Source organism: Bos indicus, chromosome 6 (assembly GCF_029378745.1).
Source record: "Bos indicus isolate NIAB-ARS_2022 breed Sahiwal x Tharparkar chromosome 6, NIAB-ARS_B.indTharparkar_mat_pri_1.0, whole genome shotgun sequence".
NCBI classification, from domain to species: domain Eukaryota; kingdom Metazoa; phylum Chordata; class Mammalia; order Artiodactyla; family Bovidae; genus Bos; species Bos indicus.
The window spans coordinates 101,744,942-101,767,394 of record NC_091765.1 but is presented as its reverse complement, the minus strand read 5'-3'; the positions used below and the strand labels follow the sequence as shown (position 1 = coordinate 101,767,394).

Here is a 22,453-nt window from a genome sequence, read left to right as displayed (position 1 = left end):
TCTTGGACTCAGACCTTGTGAGAGTTCCTCTTTTCAGAAGAGTACTGAATGCATGCAGCAAATGCCATTCTGATAGAATGTAACTGAGGAGGGCAGTTTCTTGTGCCACAGTCCATGGGCAATTTCTGTCCATCACAGGTGGTCCAGAGATTCCAGGAAATGAAAGAAAAAATTACTGAAGTCCTTGCACTGAAGAAATCTCAAGAAAGCAGGAGGCACTAGTGGGAAGACCTTCTGTATTGCAATTTGCATAGATTTTAGAGCCTTTTGTTGGGAGGTCCCATTCTAGATGGGCTTATTTGTAAATAATAGCATAAATGGGTTTTAAAGTAAAAGTGTTAGTTGTTCAGTCATGTCTGACTTTTTGCAACCCTGTGGCTGCCAGGCTCCTCTGTCTATGGAATTCTTCAGGCAAGAATACTGGAGTGGTTGCCATTCCCTTCTCCAGGGAATCTTCCTAACCCAGGAATTGAACCCAGGACTCCTGCACTGCAGGCAGATTCTTTAGGAGAGCCCCTAAATGGGCTTAAGTAAAATTTGCAAGTGAGGCATATGGTGTGTCCTGAACCCAGAAATGCATAAAAGATGCTGGGCTTGTTTAACACTGAGTGCTGAGGGTTAACAACTATTTCTTGATAGAGATATAGTGACACTTGGCTTACCAAATAATTTTCAGGAATTTAACTGAGATGGTGGGAACTTCTACTTTGTGTGGGGCAATGCCCATCCCGTTTTTTTTGTGAGCTCGTTTGTGAATGTTTGTATGTCTTGACTACGTGTTTCAACTGAATCTCTTTGGAGCAAGATGTCATCAGTGTGCTAGAATACTTGACCCTGCAGAAAGCTGGATGAAGTTTAGACTTTGCCACAAACACTGAATGTCATGGCGGGGCAGTTGAAGTATTCAGCTGTGGGTGGCCAGGCTGTGTGTTCTGTCCCTTCAAAGGTGAGGGCAAGCCATAAACTGTGACTGAGAGGCTGTTGAAACAGGCACTGAAGAGAGCAAATTAACCAAATCCATAACACCAGAATACACACCAATAGCTGATTGGATCCATCCAATCAATAATTTTAATAGTATTGGGTGTGGAGACCTTACGTGGGTAAGACCGTGGTATTAGGTAATAGTAATAGTGAATATTAGTAATCCACCCTGCTGCTAAGTCACTTCAATCGTGTTCGACTCTGTGAGACCCCATAGATGGCAGCCCACCAGACTCCCCTGTCCCTGGGATTCTCCAGGCAAGAACACTGGAGTGGGTTGCCATTTCCTTCTCCAATGCATGAAAGTGAAAAGTGAAAGTGAAGTCGCTCAGTCATGCCTGACTCTTCACAGCCCCATGGACTGCAGCCTACCAGGCTTCTCTGTCCATGGGATTTTCCAGGCAAGAGTACTGGAGTGGGGTGCCATTGCCTTCTCTGAATCCACCCTGAGATGCCATTCATTCATTCAGATTTAAGAAAAACCCAAATTTGGCTGTTGATGAAGGAATACTGGTCATTATCACCCTTTTCCTACATAGTTCTTATAATAGTCCTCAAAGGGGAAGGTCCATGGAGTTCCTTTTTAAGAAGCCAGTTGCAAGTATCAAAGACTTAATTTAGTTTGGGTCAGAGTATGCATGACCCCTGGAAGATATTTTAGAGCAATGGACATCATGTGTGCATTTGTGCTAAGTTGCTTCAGTTGTGTCTGACTCTTTGTGACCCTAAAGACTGTAGCACACCAGGCTCCTCTGTCCATGGGATTCTCCAGGCAAGAATACTAGAATCAGTTGCCATGGCTTCCTCCATGGGATCTTCATGGCTATGTGAAATTTAGGCAAAGAATAGTTCTGGTGGTTAAGATGAGAATAGATTTTATCTCTATTTTGTTTCTTGTAACTTTCCTGTGAGTATAAAAAATACTTTGTATAAGTTTAGTAGGATGTCCTAGTTTAACTTAATTTGAGTCCCCAAATTTATGGAGGTCATGAGAGTGTTTTGACAACAAGGAATTCAAACCAGCCAATCCTAAAGGAACTCAACCCTGAGTATTCATTGCAAGGCTGTGCTTTGCTGGAGCAGTTGTGAAGAGAGATCCCATGTCCAAGGTAAGTGAAACTCAAGTAAGATGGTAGGCACTGAGAGAGGATACCAATCACAGACAACTAGCCAATCTGATCACATGGACCACAGCCTTGTCTAACTCAATGAAACTATGAGCCACACCATATGGGATCACCCAAGATGGATGGGTCATGGTGGAGAGGTCTGACAGAATGTGGTCCACTGGAGAAGGGAATGGCAAACCACTTCAGTATTCTTGCCTGGAGAACCCCATGAATGGAATGAAAAGACAAAAAGATAGGACACTGAAAGATGAACTCCCCAGGTCAGTAGGTACCCAATATGCTACTGGAGATCAGTGGAAAAATAACTCCAAAAAGAATGAAGGTATGGAGCCAGAGCAAAAACAACACCCAATTGTGAATGGGACTGGTGATAGAAGCAATGTTCAATGCTGTAAAGAGCAATATTGCATAGGAACCTGGAATGTTAGGTCCATGAATCAAGGCAAATTGCAAGTAGTCAAACAGGAGATGACAAGAGTGAACATCGACATTCTAGGAATCAGTGAACTAAGATGGACTGGAATGGGTGAATTTAACTCAGATGACCATTGTATCTACTACTGTGGGCAGGAATCCCTTAGAAGAAATGGAGTAGCCATCATCGTCAACAAAAGAGTCCAAAATGCAGTACTTGGGTGCAATCTCAAAAATGACAGAATGATCTCTGTTCGTTTCCAAGGCAAACCATTCAATATTACGGTAATTCAAGTCTATGCCCCTACCAGTAACGCTGAAGAAGCTGAAGTTGAACAGTTCTTTGAAGACCTACAAGACCTTCTAGAACTAACACCCAGAAAAGATGTCCTTTTCATTATAGGGGACTGTAATGCAAGAGTAGAAAGTCAAGAAACAACTGGAGTAACAGGCAAATTTAGCCTTGGAGTGCAGAATGAAGCAGGGCAAAGGTTAATCGAGTTCTGCCAAGAGAACACACTGGTCATAGCAAACACCCTCTTCCAACAACACAGGAGAAGACTCTACACATGGACATCACCAGATGGTCAACACCAAAAGCAGATTGATTATATTCTTTGCAGCCAAAAATGGAGAAGCTCTATACAGTCAGCAAAAACAAGACCAGGAGCTGACTGTGGCTCAGATCATATTGCCAAATTCAGACTGAAATTGAAGAAAGTGGAGAAAACCACTAGACCATTCAGGTATGACCTAAATCAAATCCCTTCTGACTATATAGTGGAAGTGAAAAATAGATTTAAGGGACTAGATCTGATAGACAGAGTACCTGATGAACTATGGATGGAAGTTTGTGACATTGTATAGGAGACAGGAATCAAGACCATCCCCAAGAAAAAGAAATATAAAATAGCAAAATGGCTGTCTGAGGAGGCCTTACAAATAGCTGTGAAAAGAGGGGTAGCGGAAAGCAAAGGAGAAAAGGAAAGATATACCCATTTGAATGCAGAGTTCCAAAGAATAGGGAGGAGAGATAAGAAAGCCTTCCTCAGCGATCAATGCAAAGAAATAGAGGAAAACAATAGAATGGGAAAGACTAGAGATCTCTTCAAAAAAATTTGAGATACCAAGAGAACATTTCATGCAGAGATGGGCTCATTAAAGGACAGAAATGGTAGGGACCTAACAGAAGCAGAAGATATTAAGAAGAAGTGGCAAGAATACACAGAAGAACTATACAAAAAAGATGATCATGACCCAGATAATGACGATGGTGTGATCACTCACCTAGAGCCAGACGTCCTGGAATGTGAAGTCAAGTGGGCCTTAGGAAGCTTCACTACAAATAAAGCTAGTGGAGTGACGGAATTCCAGTTGAGCTATTTCAAATCCTGAAAGACGATGCTGTGAAAGTGATGTGCTCAATATGTCAGCAAATTTGGAAAACTCAGCAGTGGCCACAGGACTGGAAAAGGTCTGTTTTCATTCCAATCCCAAAGAAAGGCAATGCCGAAGAATGCTCAAACTACCGCACAATTGCACTCATCTCACATGCCAGTAAAGTAATGCTCAAAGTTCTCCAAGCCAGGTTTCAGCAATACATGAACTGTGAACTTCCAGATGTTCAAGCTGGTTTTAGAAAAGGCAGAGGAACCAGAGATCAAGTTGCCAATATCCACTGAATCATCGAGAAAGAGAGTTCCAGAAAAAATTCTATTTCTGCTTTATTAACCATGAAATTCTGATATATATTATTTGTTCAATAAGTAGTATTTTTTCTATCACCCTTTGAGTAATATATAATAATATTCTTACAAAAATATATTCCAAATTTCAGGACAGGTTATATTCAAAATTCTGAATTGAATTTGATGTATATTATAATGGATCACAATAAACTGTGGAAAATTCTGAAAGAGATGGGAATACCAGATCACCTGACCTGCTCTTGAGAAACCTATATGCAGGTCAGGAAGCAACGGTTAGAACTGGACATGGAACAACAGACTGGTTCCAAATAGGAAAAGGAGTACATCAAGGCTGTATATTATAACCCTGCTTATTTAACTTATATGCAGAGTACATCATGAGAAATGCTGGGCTGGAGGAAGCACAAGCTGGAATCAAGATTGCTGGGAGAAATATCAATAACCTCAGATATGCAGATGATACCACCCTTATGGCAGAAAGTGAAGAAGAACTAAGGAGCCTCTTGAGGAAAGTGAAAGAGAAGAGTGAAAAAATTGGCTTAAAGCTCAACATTCAGAAAATGAAGATCATGGAATCCAGTCCCATCACTTCATGGGAAATAGATCGGGAAACAGTGGAAACAGTGTCAGACTTTATTTTTCTGGGCTCCAAAATCACTGCAGATGGTGATTGTAGCCATGAAATTAAAAGATGCTTACTCCTTGGAAGGAAAGTTATGACCAACCTAGAGAGCATATTGAAAAGCAGAGACATTACTTTGCCAACAAAGGTTCATCTAGTCAAGGCTGTGGTTTTTCCAGTGGTCAAGTATGGATATGAGAGTTGGACTATAAAGAAAGCTGAGCACTGAAGAATTGATGCTTTTGAACCGTGGTGTTTGAGAAGACTCTTGAGAGTCCCTTGGACTGCAAGGATATCAAACCAGTCAATCCTAAAGGAAATCAACCCTGAATATTCATTGTTAGGATTGATGCTGAAGTTGAAGCTCTAAGACTTTGACCACCTGATGAAAAGAGCTGACTCTTTTGAAAAGACCCTTATACTGGGAAAGATTGAAGACAGGAGAAGGGTACAACAGAGGATGAGATGGTTGGATGGCATCACTGACTTGATGGACATGGGTTTGGGTGGACTCCGGGAAATGGTGACGGACAGGGAGGCCTGGCATGCTGCGGTTCATGGGGTCGCAAAGAGTCAGACACAAGTGAGCGACTGAACTGAACTAAACTGAACTGATGCTGAAACTGAAACTCCAATACTTTTGCCACCTGATGCAAAGAGCCGACTCATTGGAAAAGACCCAATGCTGGGAAAAATTGAGGTCAGGAGGAAAACGCGTGATAGAGGACGAGATGTTGAATGGTATCACTGACTCAATGAACATGCGTTTGAGCAAACTTTGGGGGATAGTGAAGGACAGGGAATCCGGGCGTGCTGCCGTCCGTGAGGTTGTTAAGAGTCAAATATGACTTAGTGATCGAACAACATGAGAATTTGGCAGCTGGTGCATTTCAATATTTGTTAAAATTGATTCAGAACCAATATTGTAAAGGCATGAAAGCTAATTAGTTTCCTTTTCTCTTTTTGTATAAATTTTTTTTTTTAGTAAAATTTGGTTTTCCAGTTAGTCAAGGTGTGGACCTCTGTTTCATTTTTTGTTTGTTTGTTTCAATGTCCTGTATTAGTTTTCTATTTATGGTTGTTTTGTTCAGTACACCTCAATGGAAAGATGGTCCTCTCTACACTGTTCGTATTTATGTTTCTTCTTTCAGAAGCCTCAAATCAGTATCTGAAAGATTAGGGTCCTCCTCCATGTCAATGGTTACTTTGTGGAATTTAAGAAATCCAGGTTGATGTTGTGTGTGGCTTAACCCTTGGCTGTGTCATGGGGTGGGGGAGGGAGGTGTGGCTGTTTTTCTTGGTAATCCTGAGGTAAAGACCTTTATTGTTGACAGAGGTATAGGCAGCAGCATCAGCAAGGGCAGTTCACAGTGTCCCATTTTCAGCCATCGGTTCTTAGAGTGGGACCTTAGCATGCCGCATAGCAACCGCCTTTCCTCTACACAGGAGATCAGCCAGTGGGCCCACCATTGTGCAGGATGTTGGTCTTTCTCCTGAGCACTCTACAGCAGGGGTCCCCAAACCCCGGGTCAGTACCTCGTGTACTTGTTAGGAACTGCGCCACAGAGGGTGAGCAGCAGGTGAGTGAGTGAAGCTTCGTCTGTATTGACAGCCGTTCCTCTTCACTCGCTTCACCACCTGTGCGCCACCTCCTTTCAGATCAGCAGCATCATTAGATTATCACAAGAGCATGAACCCTAAATGTGCTTCAGTCCTTCCCAAACCACACCCCTTGTCCCGTTTGTAAAAAAAAAACATGTCTTCCACGATACTGGCCCCTGGTGCCAAAAAGACTGAGGACTGCTGCTCCACAGAAAGGGCCAGTTCCTCAATGAAACACACACCCTGAGTCTAGCATCAGTGGCACTGTGGGCTGGGATCAAGACACATGACTCACAGATAGGTCCAGCTCAAGAGGCGTAATCCACGGTCCCTTTAAGGTGGGCCCCAATTCCATACTCCTGTCCTAAATGCCAGAGAGTGAAACTTCTGGTGCAGGTCAGTTGAATCCGCAACAGAAGCTTGAGCAGGGACTCAGCAAATGCAGCAAAGAGCTAGTCCACAGGCAGCAGAACTAGTTAGCAAGCCTAAGCAAGAGGAGAAAGACCTTCCCCACCCTTCTTGACCCCACCAGCGCTGGTTGATTATCATTTGGACATGCCTGCTGGGTCAGTTGTTCTGGTCACCGTGAAGAGGAGAGATGGATCTCCCACCCGATATTTGCTTCAGATGTTAAGACTGATGATACCATACTTGCTTCAAAAAGCTATGCAAAGTTTTGTATGCATACTAAGTTGGTTCAGTTGTGTCCAGCTCTTTGTAACCCTATGGACCAGGACTTGAGTATTTTGAATTTCCTGACATCATCAAGAGAGGGGGCATCTGAGCTTTCTTCTCAGTTTTCCTACATGTGGGGCAGGAGGGGAGGGGAAAGGGGAAAACTGGATAAGTGTCAGCAATCAAGCATCAAAAATGGAATCAGACTCTGTTACGTGCGTGGGAAAGAGCTGCATGTATATTTCTGAGTGGCCTGTTTTGGTATTAGAGGTATGTGTCTTTATAAGGAAATGTTGGGTGTCTCATTTTTATGTAAATGCTACTTTTACTTTTGTTCAAAACCATGCTGAGATAACCTTTCTTGCTCTTTTTTAACCCTCAAATTTTATATTATCTGATAGAGAAATTTAATAATACTGATTTACTAAGTCTGTTATTAGCACTGCAGACTTTAATTACTATTCTGTAAGTCCAGTTCAAAATCATGAATTCCATCTGAATTTTATTATATTCTCGTACAGAATTCATCTGGGAAGTCAGCCAACCAGAATGGGCATGTGCAAATAAGTTTCTCATTTTGGACAGTCATTATAATTTATGACTTATCTATGCCCACACTATGTAAATAGTTCTTAAAAACGTCAAACGTAGAATTCCAACAGTGGGCGCATTTAGGGAGAGTTCTCATAAGTGTTCTCTTTTTCAATTATGTGGATGAACTTGGTCAGCTCTGGCCATGCAGTTTGAAGTTGTGGTTTGGCATCATTTTTCTAGAAGCTGTCTATTGGTATGGATCTTGTACTACGCCACATTTATTTTTTTCAATTGTCTTGTACAAATAGAATGCAAATTCAATGAAGGCAGGAATTGTTTTATTGTTTGATTGATTCATTGTTACATCTTCAGTGCCTAGAACCGTGCAATAATAGCTACTGAATGAATATTTATAATTGAGTTCCTTGATAAGCACTCTGTCCCTCTTTGATAATTAAAAATGCTTAATTGTGATTTTGGTAAATTATAAACTCAATTTCAAGTTCAACATCATGGTGTTCCTCAAACCAAGAGTACAATGGTAATTAAATAAATATATATATGGAAAGTACTTTTTTTGGTGATTGTTTAAATTTATATATATTAAGACAGGGTAGAAGGAATCATAGGTAGAACAATTTGTTGAGCATATAGAAGTGTATGTATCAATTATGTTTACTCGGCACATTTGACTTTGAGGATATAGAAATCTTATATGAGCCCAAGGATAGGATGTATATTGTAGTCAGTCTTTTGGGGAACTAGATATACAAGATTCTTGCTTTAGATTGTCTTTCCTTTTCAGTAAAGGATATGATCTTTTCTTATGCTTTTTTAGTTGCCATTTTCTCATATAACTGGCAGGATTGTACAGTGGATAAGTATAAGAAATATGGATTCAGATACTCATGTTCTATACGAATTCTGGTTTTACACAAATATTTGATTTTGGGCAAATTACTTACCCTCTCTGTGACTCAGTTTGCTACTTGTAAATTGTGACTAAAAAGAATATCTATTACATAGGGTTATCATTAGGATTACATGAGATGATGCATGTAACATATTTAGCATAGTTTTGGGCACATAGGATAAGCACTCAGTTCAGTTCAGTTCAGTCACTCAGTCATGTCTGACTCTTTGCAATCCCATGAATTGCAGCATGCCAGGCTTCCCTGTCCATCACCAACTCCCGAAGCCTACTCAAACTCATGTCCATTGAGTTGGTGATGCCATTCAAATGTCTCGTCTTCTGTTGTCCCCTTCTCCTCCCAACTTCAATCTTTCACGACTTCAGTCTTTTCCAATGAGTTGGTTCTTTGCATCAAGAGGACAAGGTATTGGATATTCAGCTTCAGCATCAGTCCTTCCAATAAATATTCAGGACTGATTTCCTTTAGGATGGACTGGTTGGATCTCCTTGCAGTCCAAGGGACTCTCAATAGTCTTCTCCAAAACCACAGTTCAAAAGCATCAATTCTTCGGTGCTCAGCTTTCTTTATAGTCCAACTCTCACATCCATATATGACCACTGGAAAAACTGTAGCTTTGATTAGACGAACCTGTGTTGGTAAAGTAATGTCTCTGCTTTTGAATATGCTGTCTAGGGGTCATAACTTTTCTTCCAAGGAGCAAGCGTCTTTTAATTTCATGGCTGCAGTCACCATTTGCAGTGATTTAGGAGCCCCCCCCCCCAAATAAAGTCAGCCACTGTTTATACTGTTTCCCCACCTATTTGCCATGAAGTGATGGGACCAGATGCCATGATCTTAGTTTTCTGAATGTTGTGTTTTAAGCCAACTTTTTCACTCTTCTCTTTCACTTTCCTCAAGAGGCTCTTTAGTTCTTCTTCATTTTCTCCCATAAGGGTGGTGTCATCTGTGTATCTGAGGTTATTGATATTTCTCCTGGCAATCTTGATACCAGCTTGTGCTTCATCCAGCCCAGCATTTCTCATGATGTACTCTGCATAGAAGTTAAATAAGCAGGGTGACAATATACAGCCTTGACCTACTCCTTCCCTATTTGGAACCATTCTGTTGTTCCATGTCCGGTTCTAACTGTCGCTTCTTAACCTGCATACAGATTTCTCAGGAGACAGGTCAGCTGGTCTGGTATTCCTGTCTCTTGAAGAATTTCCCACAGTTTATTGTGATCCACACAGTCAAAGGCTTTGGCATAGTCAATAAAGCCAAAGTAGATGTTATTCTGGAACTCTTGCTTTTTTGATGATCCAACAGATGTTGGCAATTTGATCTCTGGTTCCTCTGCCTTTGGTAAATCCAGCTTGAACATCTGAAAGTTCACAGTTCACATAGTGTTGTACTGTTGAAGCCTGACTTGGAGAATTTTGAGCATTACTTTGCTACCATGTGAGAAGAGTGCTATTGTGCAGTAGTTTGAGTATTCTTTGGAATTGCCCTTCTTTGGGACTGGAATGAAAACTGACCTTTTCCAGTCCTGTGGCCACTGCTGAGTTTTCCAAATTTGCTGACATATTGAGTGCAGCACTTTCACAGCATCATCTTTTACGATTTGAAATAGCTCAATTGGATTTCCATCCCCTCCACTAGCTTTGTTGGTAGTGATGCTTCCTAAGGCCCACTTGACTTTGCATTCCAGGATATCTGGCTCTAGGTGAGTGATCACACCATCGTGGTTATCTTGGTCATGAAGATCTTTTTTGTACAGTTCTTCTGTGTATTCTTGCCACCTTTTCTTAATATCTTCTGCTTCTGTTAGGTCCACACCATTTTTGTCCTTTATTGTGCCCATCTCTGCATGAAATGTTCCCTTGGTATCTCTAATTTTCTTGAAGAGATCTCTGGTCTTTCCCATTTTATTGTTTTCCTCTATTTCTTTGCATTGATTGCTGAGAAAGCCTTTATTATATCTCGGTACTCTTCTTTGGAACTCTGCATTCAAATACATATATCTTTCCTTTTCTCCCTTGCCTTTGGCTTCTCTTCTTTCCACCTATTTGTAAGGCCTCCTCAGACAACCATTTTGCCTGTTTGCATTTCTTTTTCTTGGGCATGGTCTTGATCCCTGTCCCCTGTACAATGTCACAAACCTCCGTCCATAGTTCTTCAGGCACTCTATCAGATCTAATCCCTTAAATCTAATTGTCACTTCCAGTGTATAATTGTAAGGGATTTGATATAGGTCATACCCCAATGGTCTAGTGGTTTTCCCTACTTTCTTCAATTTAAGTGTGAATTTGGCAATAAGGAGTTCATGATCTGAGCCACAGTCAGCTCCTGATCCTGTTTTTGCTGACTGTATAGAGCTTCTCCATCTTTGGCTGCAAAGAATATAATCAGTTCTTTTCAGTGTTGGCCATCTAGTGATGTCCATGTGTCTCTACAGGTCTTCTCTTGTGTTGTTAGAAGAGGGTGTTTGCTATGATCAGTGAGTTCTCTTGGCAGAACTCTATTAGCCTTTGCCCTGCTTCATCCTGTATTCCAAGGCCAAATTTATCTGTTAACTCCAGGTGTTTCTTGACTTCCTATTTTTGCATTCCAGTCCCCTATAATGAAAAGGACATCTTTTTTGGGTGTTAATTTTAAAAGGTCTTGTAGGTCTTCATAGAATCATGCAACTTCAGCTTCTTCAGCGTTACTGCTCGGGGCATAGACTTGGATTACAGTGATATTGAATGGTTTGCCTTGGAAATGAACAAAGATCATTCTTGCCAGAGTCCAACTCCAGCAGCCAGGGATTCAACCTGAAAAGATGAACGGTGTCGGCGAGAGAAATGAGGCAGCCTCTCAGTTTTCTTGGACTGCCTGTTTATTTCAAGTTTAAGATTCTCTTATACTTTTACAAAAACATTAGGCCAGAGCTTTGACATTTTCAGTTCCCCCTCTCCCAGATTTATTATCTCCATAAATCACTGTTGCTCTTCAAACACAGTTCCTGCTTCAGTGATTCTCTCAGAATCAGCCTTATCATCTATTATGTACCTCCTCTAATGTGTCCTATAGTTAACTTGTGATCACATTGTAACTCATGCTACATTCCTCAGTTTACCACTTATCTTCCTAAATCCTGTTTGATGTTTCCCAACATCCTGAGCTCACTATCTCTTAAAAAGGCTTCTAGCTATAGTATCTCTAAAAATTCCTAACTTCTATAAGCTATAGTAAAATATGCTAACTTTACAACATTCCTTAAATCTTTAACTTCTGTTTTAATTATTTCTAAGCCCTAAGTTCAGTAAACTCCTTTGCCATAAACATTGTCCTCACAAATAGGCTTCAAATAGCAATCCTTCCCATGGCCTCAAGCTACGGCCTATGTGCTCATCCTGGAACACTCTTTTGTAAAAGTCCTTGAACAAATGTCAGTGATTAACTTTATGAATTATTTTCTGAGCACAGCTGCAGAAGGCTTTGTGCCTTCTCACACTCCTCTCAAGAACAATAAGCACCTTAATGTTCCTTTTCAGTCAACTCAGCCAAGGAGAGGAAAAGACAAGTCAGAATTACAAGGCCTAACTCCTTCATCCCAGGATCCGGAATCCCTGCCTGTGGAATGAGGAGAGGGGTCTGGGGCTGTGCCTCTATTTTGTCAGTAATGCCTAACGCGGCTCCCGACACATTCTGTCGTTTTTGAGATTGCATCCAAGTACTACATTTCGGCCTCTTGTTGACCATGATGGCTACTCCATTTCTTCTAAGGGATTCCTGCCCACAGTAGTAGATATAATGGTCATCTGAGTTAAATTCACCCATTCCAGTCCATTTCAGTTCACTGATTCCTATAATGTCAGTGTTCATTCTTGCCATCTCCTATTTGACCACTTCCAATTTGCCTTGATTGATGGACCTAACATTCCAGGTTCCTATGCAGTATTGCTTTTTACAGTATCAGACTTTGTTTTTATCACCAGTCACATCTACAACTTGGTGCTGTTTTTGCTATGGCTCCGTCTCTTCATTCTTTCTGGAGTTATTTCTCCACTGATCTCCAGTAGCATATTGGGCACCTACTGACCTGGGGAGTTCATCTTGCAGTGTCCTATCTTTTTGCCTTTTCATATTGTTCATGGGATTCCCAAGGTAAAAATACTGAAGTGGCTTTCCATTCCCTTCTCCAGTGGGCCACGTTTTGTCAGAACTCTCCGCCATGAAGCATCTGTCTTGGGTGTCCCTACATGGCATGGCTAATAGTTTCATTGAGCTAGACAAGGCTGTGGTCCTTGTGATCAGTTTGGTTAGTTTACTGTGATTGTGGTTTTCAGTTTGTCTGCCCTCTGATGGATAAGGATAAGAGGTTTATGGAAGCTTCCTGATGGGAGAGACTGACTTAGGGGGAAACTGGGTCTTATTCCGATGGGAGGGGCCGTGTTTAGTAAATCTTTAATCCAATTTTCTGTTAATGGGCAGGCCTGTGTTCCTTCCCTGTAGTTTGACCTGAGGCCAAACTATGATGGAGGTAATGAAGATAATGGGGAACCTCCTTCAAAATGTCCCATGCACACATTACTGCACTCAGTGACTGACCATGAAGCAGGCCACCACCAACCCATGCCTCTGCCGGAGACTTCTGGACACTCATGGTCATGTCTAGGTCAGTTTCTTGTGGGTTAACTGCTCCTTTCTCCTGGGTCCTGGTGCACACAAGGTTCTGTTTGTGCCCTCCAAGAGTCTGTTTCCCCCAGTCCTGTGTAAGTTCTGGTGGTTCTATGGTGGGGTTAATGGCGACCTCCTCCAAGAGGGCTTGTGCCCTACTCAGGTCTGCTGCACCCAGAGCCCCTGCCCTGTGAAAGGCAACTGCTGACCCTTATCTTCACACGAGACACTCAGACACAGTTCTGGCCTAGTCTCTGTGGGTTGGGTGTGTGTTTTGTGCCCTTCCCAGATCTGAGCAGCTCAGGTGACTAGGTTCTTGAAGAGCACACTGTCCCAGGTGGACCGTGTGTCTTAATCACCTCCCTGGTCCAGGCCGCGCAGTTTCCTGGGTGTGTCATGAGAGCACCATCTCAGGTGCACTGTATGTCTCTTCTAGAAAGCTGATCTCAGACTGTGACCCTCCTGGCGGATGTCAACCATCCAGGACCTCAGGAAGACCTGGTTAGCAGCTGGGAGCCTGCTCACAGTGTGGTGGAAGGTGCCATCTCTGTGGCTGAGATTGCAGCAGCCTGTTGCCTTCTGGCCCTGGATGAAGGAAGCCTGCCTCTCTGCCTCCAGGTGGGGAGGGGCCTGTATGCAGCTCTCCTTTGGTATTTGCTCAATCCTTTGTTCTGTGAGAGGGTTAGAGCCTATCAAGGGAAAGTTCTCTTTCTACAATTAGGTGTGTATTCTTTCTGCAATTAGGTGTGGTTTTTTTTTTTTTTTGGTTTGTTTGTTTTATGTTGCCTTCTAAGATTTGAAAACTCCCCACAGACCCGCCTGTGAGAGGGCTTCCCACTGTGTAGAAACTTCTTCACAACTCCCTCTGCAGGACAGGTCTCCATCCCTAACTCTTTTGTCTCCCTTTTTGTCTTTTATATTTTGTCCTACCTCCTACTACATTTTAATTTTAACTCACGTGTATTGTCATAGTAGCATGTGCTTTCTTCTTACACTTCCATTTTAAAGTACAACTTATTCTTTCATTTAATTTATACAGTCTCTTAATTTTCTGGTTTCATCTGATCTGATAGTTGACCCATATCACAATTTTGAGCCAGAACACAAGAGGTTTGATGTAGCTCTCTATCCTAGGTCAGCCCAGTCCAGTCAGCTGTGATGGCAGGGTTGGCCCAAAAAGGTGCAGAATGTGGCTACTTAGACAGTAGGAGCTATGGACCTAAGGGCCAGCATAGGTAGTTTCGTAACACATATGCCATTATACACAGCTACAAATACTCATGTGTACGTGCTGCTTGTTTTTAAATAATTGCCTGGATAAATTATATATCAATTAAACCATTTATTGATGGAAATTATGATTATTTAATGATGTAAAATATATTTATACAATTGGTTTATGTAAGAAAAATTGTGTTTTTTTTCCACATTTGGGAATACTTAATCCATTTGATTTTTAAAGGATTTCAAAATTTATATAATATTTATATTAATAGAGGTTGAGACTTATTTGGGAATGTTTTTATATTTCATTTATGCAACTAATTCATTGACATACAGATTTTAACAAATAAAAAGCATAATTGAAAAGAGATTAAATGTGGCTTAAGATAAAGAGGATGTGAATATCTTAGATTTGTTTTGTCAATTCAGGCTAATGTTGTTGTCTTTAACTGTTGTGTCTTTGATAAAATACATTTTTATGGCAATTTTATTCTGTTTGTACTTTGCAGCTGAATATTTCCATGTATTTGTAGCTTAGGGTAACAGTTCTTAGTACCAGGACTGTCTACTTTAATTTGAATTAAAATTATCTCAAGACAAGTAAAGAAGATCTTCTCTTGTACTTTTCTAGTTCTATTCATCTGGATAACATATTATTGGATTTAACTATCCAGTCCAGATATCTATATGTGAAAAAAAAAAAAACACACTAGAAGTCTTCAACTCAGGATGTTATGAGAATGATGATAAAATTTGTTGAGAATGTCAAACCAATTTTCCTAATGAGATCAACATATAATTGAATATAAAGAACTAAATAGATTCCGGCAGTTATCTCCACTTCCTCCCCATTAAGGAGCTAGTGATAATATTTAACCACTGACTGAGAAAGTCCTTGTATTGGACCTAATTGTAACTTTCCTGGGTACCATGTAGTTTTTTTTTTTTTTTTTCTGTACAGTTTCTACTCTGCAAAGATATCTTTTTTGCTCTTGCTAGTTTAAGCAGAAGAATTCGGTAAAAGGGCATATCTTCTGGATGACTGGAGGACCAGTCAAGAACCAAGGGTGATCAGCAGAGGCGAAAAGCCAAAGAAAGGGATGTTTCTGGACTCTGGTGCTTCTGAACACCTGCTACCACTGTCCTCTCTCGTTTCCCATACTGCCCAGCAATAATCTCCATCTGATACATAGCTCTGAATTACTTCTTAAGATGACTGTCTATAGATCACTGACCACATTCCGTCTTACAGGAGGCAGGCAAAAGAAGTATTTTTCCCCTTTCCACTTTAGTAGGAAAAAGTTGGACCCATTTTCTGCTCCAGGGATCTCCCAGACCCAGGGATTGAACCTACATCTCCTACATTATAGGGAGATTCTTTTCCACTGAACCACTAGGGAAACCCCAAAGTTTGTATTGCATTGGCAAAGAAGTTCCATCGGGTTTTTCTGTAACACAGAAAAACTTTTTGGCCAACCCGGTAGATATGCATAAGTGAGGAGAACAACACGCATGTCAGGTTTTTACTCAGTTTTTTCGAATGGGCGTGATTAAGGCAAGCTTTGAAATGTCTCCCATTGAGTTACTTACAAGGACAGACTCATTCAGTTGACTTTGGAGTGATATATTATGCACTAAGAAGTCATTTTAATAAATCATTTTGGCTAAATTTCTCTACCAAGTTTTTTTTACCCTGTCTTTTCAACTTTGGTTTATGAAATAGTTTAGATAAAATGATTGTCTACAAAGTCTTTAAATCTATCTGAAATAAATGCAAATTCTTTGTGCAATAATAGTATCTCATTATCCATATAGCAATAGATTGTCAAGAATGTTCTAGACTTTTCCTTGGAGTGAGAACCCTGACTCTTGCAGGCAGTTGGCATCTCCCTGTCCCCTTTTCCTCAGTGGTCTCTATCCTAGCAGAGCTAGCCAAGGTCTGCTTTTAAGTCAAGGAAAGGGAGAACTTTCTTAAACATGTTCAATCGAGAGGAAAGTGGTACAAAATGCTAATCCTTAGGCATATCATATTGTTCCTTCACAAGTACCTTATGTTGTCAGATAATTAAGATACAACTGAATCTATAACCATATTCAAAGGTTATAGAGAGCCTGGAGATTAAGACAGAAATAAATTAGGTAAAATAAACAAAAAGAGACATATTTGCCTTGATCCAAACGTTATAATCCTAGATAGAAATGCCATAACAAATATAATATACTAGGCTGAAAATGTCACTACTGCTAAGTCACTTCAGTCGTGTCCGACTCTGTGCGACCCCATAGACAGCAGCCCACCAGGCTTCCCCGTCCCTGGGATTCTCCAGGCAGGAACACTGGAGTGGGTTGCCATTTCCTTCTCCAATGCATGAAAGTGAAAAGTCAAAGTAAAATCACTCAGTCATGTCCGACTCTCAGCGACGTCATGGACTGCAGCCCACCAGGCTCCTCCGTCCATGGGATTTTCCAGGCAAGAGTACTGGAGTGGGGAAAATGTCACTAGAAGAAACATTAACTACTGTTTTTTATTCAGAAGTAATTGTAAAATTTTGAACTTGCTTTTCTAACTTTAAACTCAAATGGAGTTTAATACGTATACATACATTTGCTTCTAAATACTAACCAGTTAATTATGTGATCAATGTATATAAAAGAAGAAAATAAAATATTTCTCTGTCACTTTTCATATGTTTAGACTAAACAGAACTTAAGGAGGATTCATGGCACCACTGCCTTTTCTTTCCTGACTCCACCATCCATTTATCAAAATGTTATTACTTTCAGAAAGAGAGTGGATATAATTCATGATTCATATCTTTTTTTGAAATCATATTACTCCTATAATGATCTTATATTTTTCCACATTACCCATTGTTCAATTAAAAAACATATAGGTTCAAACTGTTAGTATCTTGTGAAACTTGAATTTTCGTTTTTGTTCTTTTTATTTAACTGTGGATGAAACACTTGACTTGAGTAGCTCTTATAGGTGGGGCTTCCCAGGTGGTGTTGGTGGTAAAGAATCCGCCTGCCAAAACAGGAGACTTAAGAGATGCAGGTTCTATCCCAGGGTCTGGAAGATCCCCTACAGTAGGAAATGGCAATCCACTCAAGTTTTCTTTTCTGGAAAATGCCATGGACAGAGGAGTCGGGCCAACTATTGCCCCTGTCCATGGAGCCGCAGACAGCTGGACATGACTAAGCACACACAAAGCTCTTGCAAGTGTTGGCTAAATACAGGCCAGCTTTCTAATGGTGTTTTTTTGAACTTTATTTTTTGTTCTTGTGACATTTCAACTAATCATGAAATATCATAGATGAAATTAAAGCAAACTAAATGTGTATGACATAACATTCTATTTTGTCATGAGTCATATTAAAATACCTTTTTGTTTGATTCAGTTCAGTTCAGTTCAGTCGCTCAGTTGTGTCCGACTCTTTGCAACCCCATGAACCACAGCACGCCAGGCCTCTCTGTTCATTGCCAACTCCCACAGTTCACCCAAACCCATGTCCATTGAGTTGGTGATGCCATCCAACCATCTCATCCTCTGTTGTCCCCTTCTCCTCCTGCCTTCAGTCTTTCCCAGCATCAGGGTCTTTTCAAATGAGTCAGCTCTTCACATCAGGTGGCCAAAGTATTGGAGTTTCAGCTTCAATATCAGTCCTTCCAATGAACACCCAGGACTGATTTCCTTTAGGATGGACTGGTTGGATCTCCTTGCAGTCCAAGGGACTCTCAAGAGTCTTCTCCAACATCACAGTTCAAAAGCATCAATTCTTCTGCGCTCAGCTTTCTTTATAGTCCAACTCTCACATCCATACATGACCACTGGGAAAACCATAGCCTTGATTAGATGGACCTTTGTTGACAAAGTAATGTCTCTGCTTTTGAATATGGTGTCTAGGTTGGTCATAACTTTCCTTTCAAGGAGTAAGCATCTTTTAATTTCATGGCTGCAGTCACCATCTGCAGTGATTTTGGAGCCCAGAAAAATAAAGTCAGCCACTGTTTCCACTGCTTCCTCATCTGTTTGCCATGAAGTGATGATTACACGTTTTTCAAACAAGTAGTTTGTTGGCATTTATGTAGTGTACATTTTAAAATGGTTTTTTTCTGTGCAACTTAGTATATCACAATTTATTTAGGTTGGATAGAGATAAGATTTCTAAACATAAGCTTTGCAGAAGTACGTGCAGGTTTATGCTGTTAGATTAGGAGATACACTGTTGTTCATATATGTATTTCTGAAAAAATATTAAACAATTAATTATCATAAAAAGCACTTAGCAGAGAATTCTGCCTGTAGATGATTTTCAGTAGATGTTTTTTGCCTTCTCCTAACTTCATTTCATAATCTATGGCTTACGCTGCTGCTGCTGCTGCTGCTAAGTCACTTCAGTCGTGTCCGACTCTGTGTGACCCCATCAATGGCAGCCCACCAGGCTCCCCTGTCCCTGGTATTCTCCAGGCAAGAACATTGGAGTGGGTTGCCATTTCCTTCTCCAATGCATGAAAGTGAAAAGTGAAAGTGAAGTAGCTCAGTCTGTCCGACTCTTAGCGACCCCATGGACCGCAGCCTACCAGGCTCCTCCGTCCATGGGATACTGGAGTGGGGTGCCATTGCCTTCTCCGATGGGTTACACTAGCAGATAATTAAAACAATTTAAATGCAAGAAAATAAATATTCTACTTAAAGAATATAAAATATTTTTTCCATGAAATAATTATCTAAAGAGAAAAATCTTCAAATTGTCTCCTAATTTAATTATTATTAAAGAAAATAGTTTTTTCTAAAAGGTTAAGTATTACTTGGTTAAACCTGCTACAATCTTTGTAATAACCACAAGACAATATTACTGTATATTACTACATTTCCTAAAATTACAGACATATTATTCGTATACCTGGAGGAGGAAATAGCAATCTACTCTAGGAGTCTTGCCTGAAAAATCCCATGGACCAAGGAGCCTGACGGGCTACAGTCATGGGGTTGCAAGAGTCAGGCACAACTGAATGACTAAGCACACACATTATTCTTATAATAAACATACTTTTAAAATATCCACTTTAAAAAATTAATTTAAAAGAATAAATTGAGGGAACATTTGACCTCATATGAATTTATGATTTATTCTGCTGGAATAAATGGGTTGTGATATGAGTTTGTGTTGGTCATATCCCAAGTATCCTCCTTTTCTTTCTTTACTCTAATATAAAGAAATATGTTACTAAATGAAATGAATAGCTGTATACAATTTTGGTTCCTTAAATTTGTGCTTATATTTTAAATTAATTTTCATTGGACTATCAGTCAGTTCAGTCACTCAGTCATGTCCGACTCTCTGCGATCCCAAGGACTGCAGCATACCAGGCTTCCCTGTCCATTCCCAACTCCTGAAGCTTGCTCAAATTCATGTCCATCGAGTTGGTGATGCCATCTAACCATCTCATCCTCTTTCGTCCCCTTCTCCTGCCTTCAGTCTTGCCTGGCATCAGGGTCTTTTCCAATGAGTCAGTTCTTCACATCAGGTAGCCAAAGTATAAGTAAGTGAAGTCGCTCAGTCGTGTCCGACTCTTTGTGACCCCATGGACTGTAGCCTACCAGGCTCCTCTGTCCATGGGATTTTCCAGGCAATAGTACTGGAGTGGATTGCCATTTCCTTCTCCAGTGGATCTTCCCGACCCAGGGATCGAACCCAGGTCTCCCACATTGTAAACAGACACTTTACCGTCTGAGCCACCAGGGAAGTCAAAGTATAGTTGCAGTATAGTTGCTTTAAAATACAGCAAAAGAGACACTGATGTATAGAACAGTCTTTTGGACTCTGTGGGAGAGGGATAGGGTTGGATGATTTGGGAGAATGGCATTGAAATACGTATAATATCATATATGGAATGAGTCACCAGTTCAGGTTCAATGCAAGATACTGGATGCTTGGGGCTGGTGCACTGGGATGACCCAGAGGGATGGTATGGGGAGGGAGGAGGGAGGAGGGTTCAGGATGGGGAACACATGTATACCTGTGGCGGATTCATTTCGATATTTGGCAAAACCAATACAATAGTGTAAAGTTTAAAAATAAAATAAAATTAAAAAATAAAAAAAATAAAATATTGTGTTTTTACTGTACTGCAAATTAAATCAGCTATAGGTATACATATATTCCATCTTTTTTGGATTTCTTTCCCATTTAGGTCACCACAGTGCATTAAGTAGAGTTCCCTGTGCTACACAGTACTTCTCATTAGTTATTTATTTTGTGCATAGTATCAAAAGTGTGTATCTGTCAGTCCGAATCTCCCAATTCCTCTCACCACCTTGGTGTCCATATATTTGTTCTCTACGTCTGTGTCTGCATCATTTTTCTAGATTCCACGTATGTGCTTCCCAGGTGGGCAATGCAGGAGACATAAGAGAAGTGGATTTGATCCCTGGGTTGGGAAGATCCCCTGGAGAAGGAAATGGCAACCCACCCCAGTATTCTTGCTTAGGAAATCTCATGGACAAAGGAGTCTAGTGGGCTAAGATCCATAGGGTCTCAGAGTCAGACACTCCTGGAGCAACTTAGTATATGATATTTATTTTTCTCTTTCTGACTTCACTCTGTTTGATGCTAAGTCTATCTGCGCTGTGCTTTACTTTAGAATTTAAAAAGATTTGGCTGTGCAAAATAGGATGTGTGCTAATTGTGCCTGCAGCAAGAGGCTAGTAAGAGGAATCTGTCCTGCAAACCCGAGGTGGAAAGAGGGTGTGAAGAAGACAAAGAACATGGCTTTAGTTTTGCGCGTGTGTGTGTGTGTGTGTGTGTGTGTGTGTGTGTGTGTGTGTGTGTGAAGTAGAGCAGTAGAAAGAAGAAGTTGGCAGGGACAGAGGGATGTATGGAAAAAAGAAATGGTGGTAAGCCTTATCTCTGGGGCTTTGTGTGACGATAAATAAATATGTTTCTACTAGGAGAGTTGGCTTGAAGCCCTGGGAAAAAACTGCTTCCTCTGTACTAATCTCTGCTTCAGAGTTTATGGTTAATTATTTTTACAAATCATTTCCCTCTTGCCCTCTTCACTCCAATTCAGTTGCTAAGTGACTGGAAGATAAAGTGACCTCTGAATTTATTCTTCTCATTACATTGTTAGATTTTTTTCCGCATCACTTAAGGGATGGATTTGTTCGTTGTAAGTTCAACACCTCTCAAAGATTCAAGTTGACATTTCACCTAATTAATAGCCCCTGTTGGCCTAGTTATTCTGGGGATGCATAATTAAGGCAATAATGCTACTTGTTCAGTGGAATTGGATTTTATTTTGCCTTTTAAATGGATTGCCCAAAGGTTTATTGCTTTTTCTGGCTTAAAGCATATTATTATGCCCATCTGTGTTAAAATAAACATCCTTAGAAAACTCCATCCTTAGAAAAATTTTTAAAAAGTACTCTAATATAGAAAATTTTGAACTCTGAGGATAAAAAAAAACCTATATATATATATGTACAGTATTTTAATTTAATGGGAATTCATTAAAGGCACTGATTTTTACCTTTTATCTTTGAATTGTTCACTTTCATACTTGGAGTCCTCTCTGTAGCACCTGACAGAGTGGATACTGGATATATACATATATTGTTCATTCACTTCATGTGCTAAGAATTCAAATTTTCCTTTTAAAGTGAAGTTAGTATAAAAATGGTTATACATATCATAAGTAATTCGGACTAAAAATCAAAATAAAACTACAAACATTTTGTCTATTTTTACTCTTTGGGACTTGTAATCTGTATGTCTTATCCTCTGTGATGTGAAATGTTATTTACTTATCTAATCAAATGTATGTATAAAGATACATAGTTGATTCTTACTCTATAAAAAACATTCTGCTCCATGCTTTACAAATATTGTTAATGTGGAATCACTAAGGAAAAAAAATCATCTTTTCCCTTATCTGGGGCTTCCCTGGTGGCTCAGAAGGTAAGGAATCTGCCTGCAATG

At 40.3% G+C, this 22,453-nt stretch overlaps 1 protein-coding gene across 13 annotated transcripts in view; it reads left to right on the top strand.

Moving 5' to 3' along the window:
• Positions 1-22,453, top strand: part of MAPK10 (mitogen-activated protein kinase 10) — a 623,107-nt gene that overhangs the window by 397,037 nt on the left and 203,617 nt on the right. For 2 of the 13 annotated variants that reach the window (XM_070791727.1, XM_070791735.1), the window contains exon 3: positions 13,683-13,878. The exons of 9 other annotated variants lie outside the window; for them this stretch is intronic. The gene's annotated coding sequence lies outside the window, so the exon portion shown is untranslated. Of the gene's footprint in view, positions 1-13,088; positions 13,245-13,682; positions 13,879-22,453 lie in introns of those variants that run through there. 2 more of the 13 variants (XM_070791733.1, XM_070791728.1) reach the window with 2 other exon arrangements.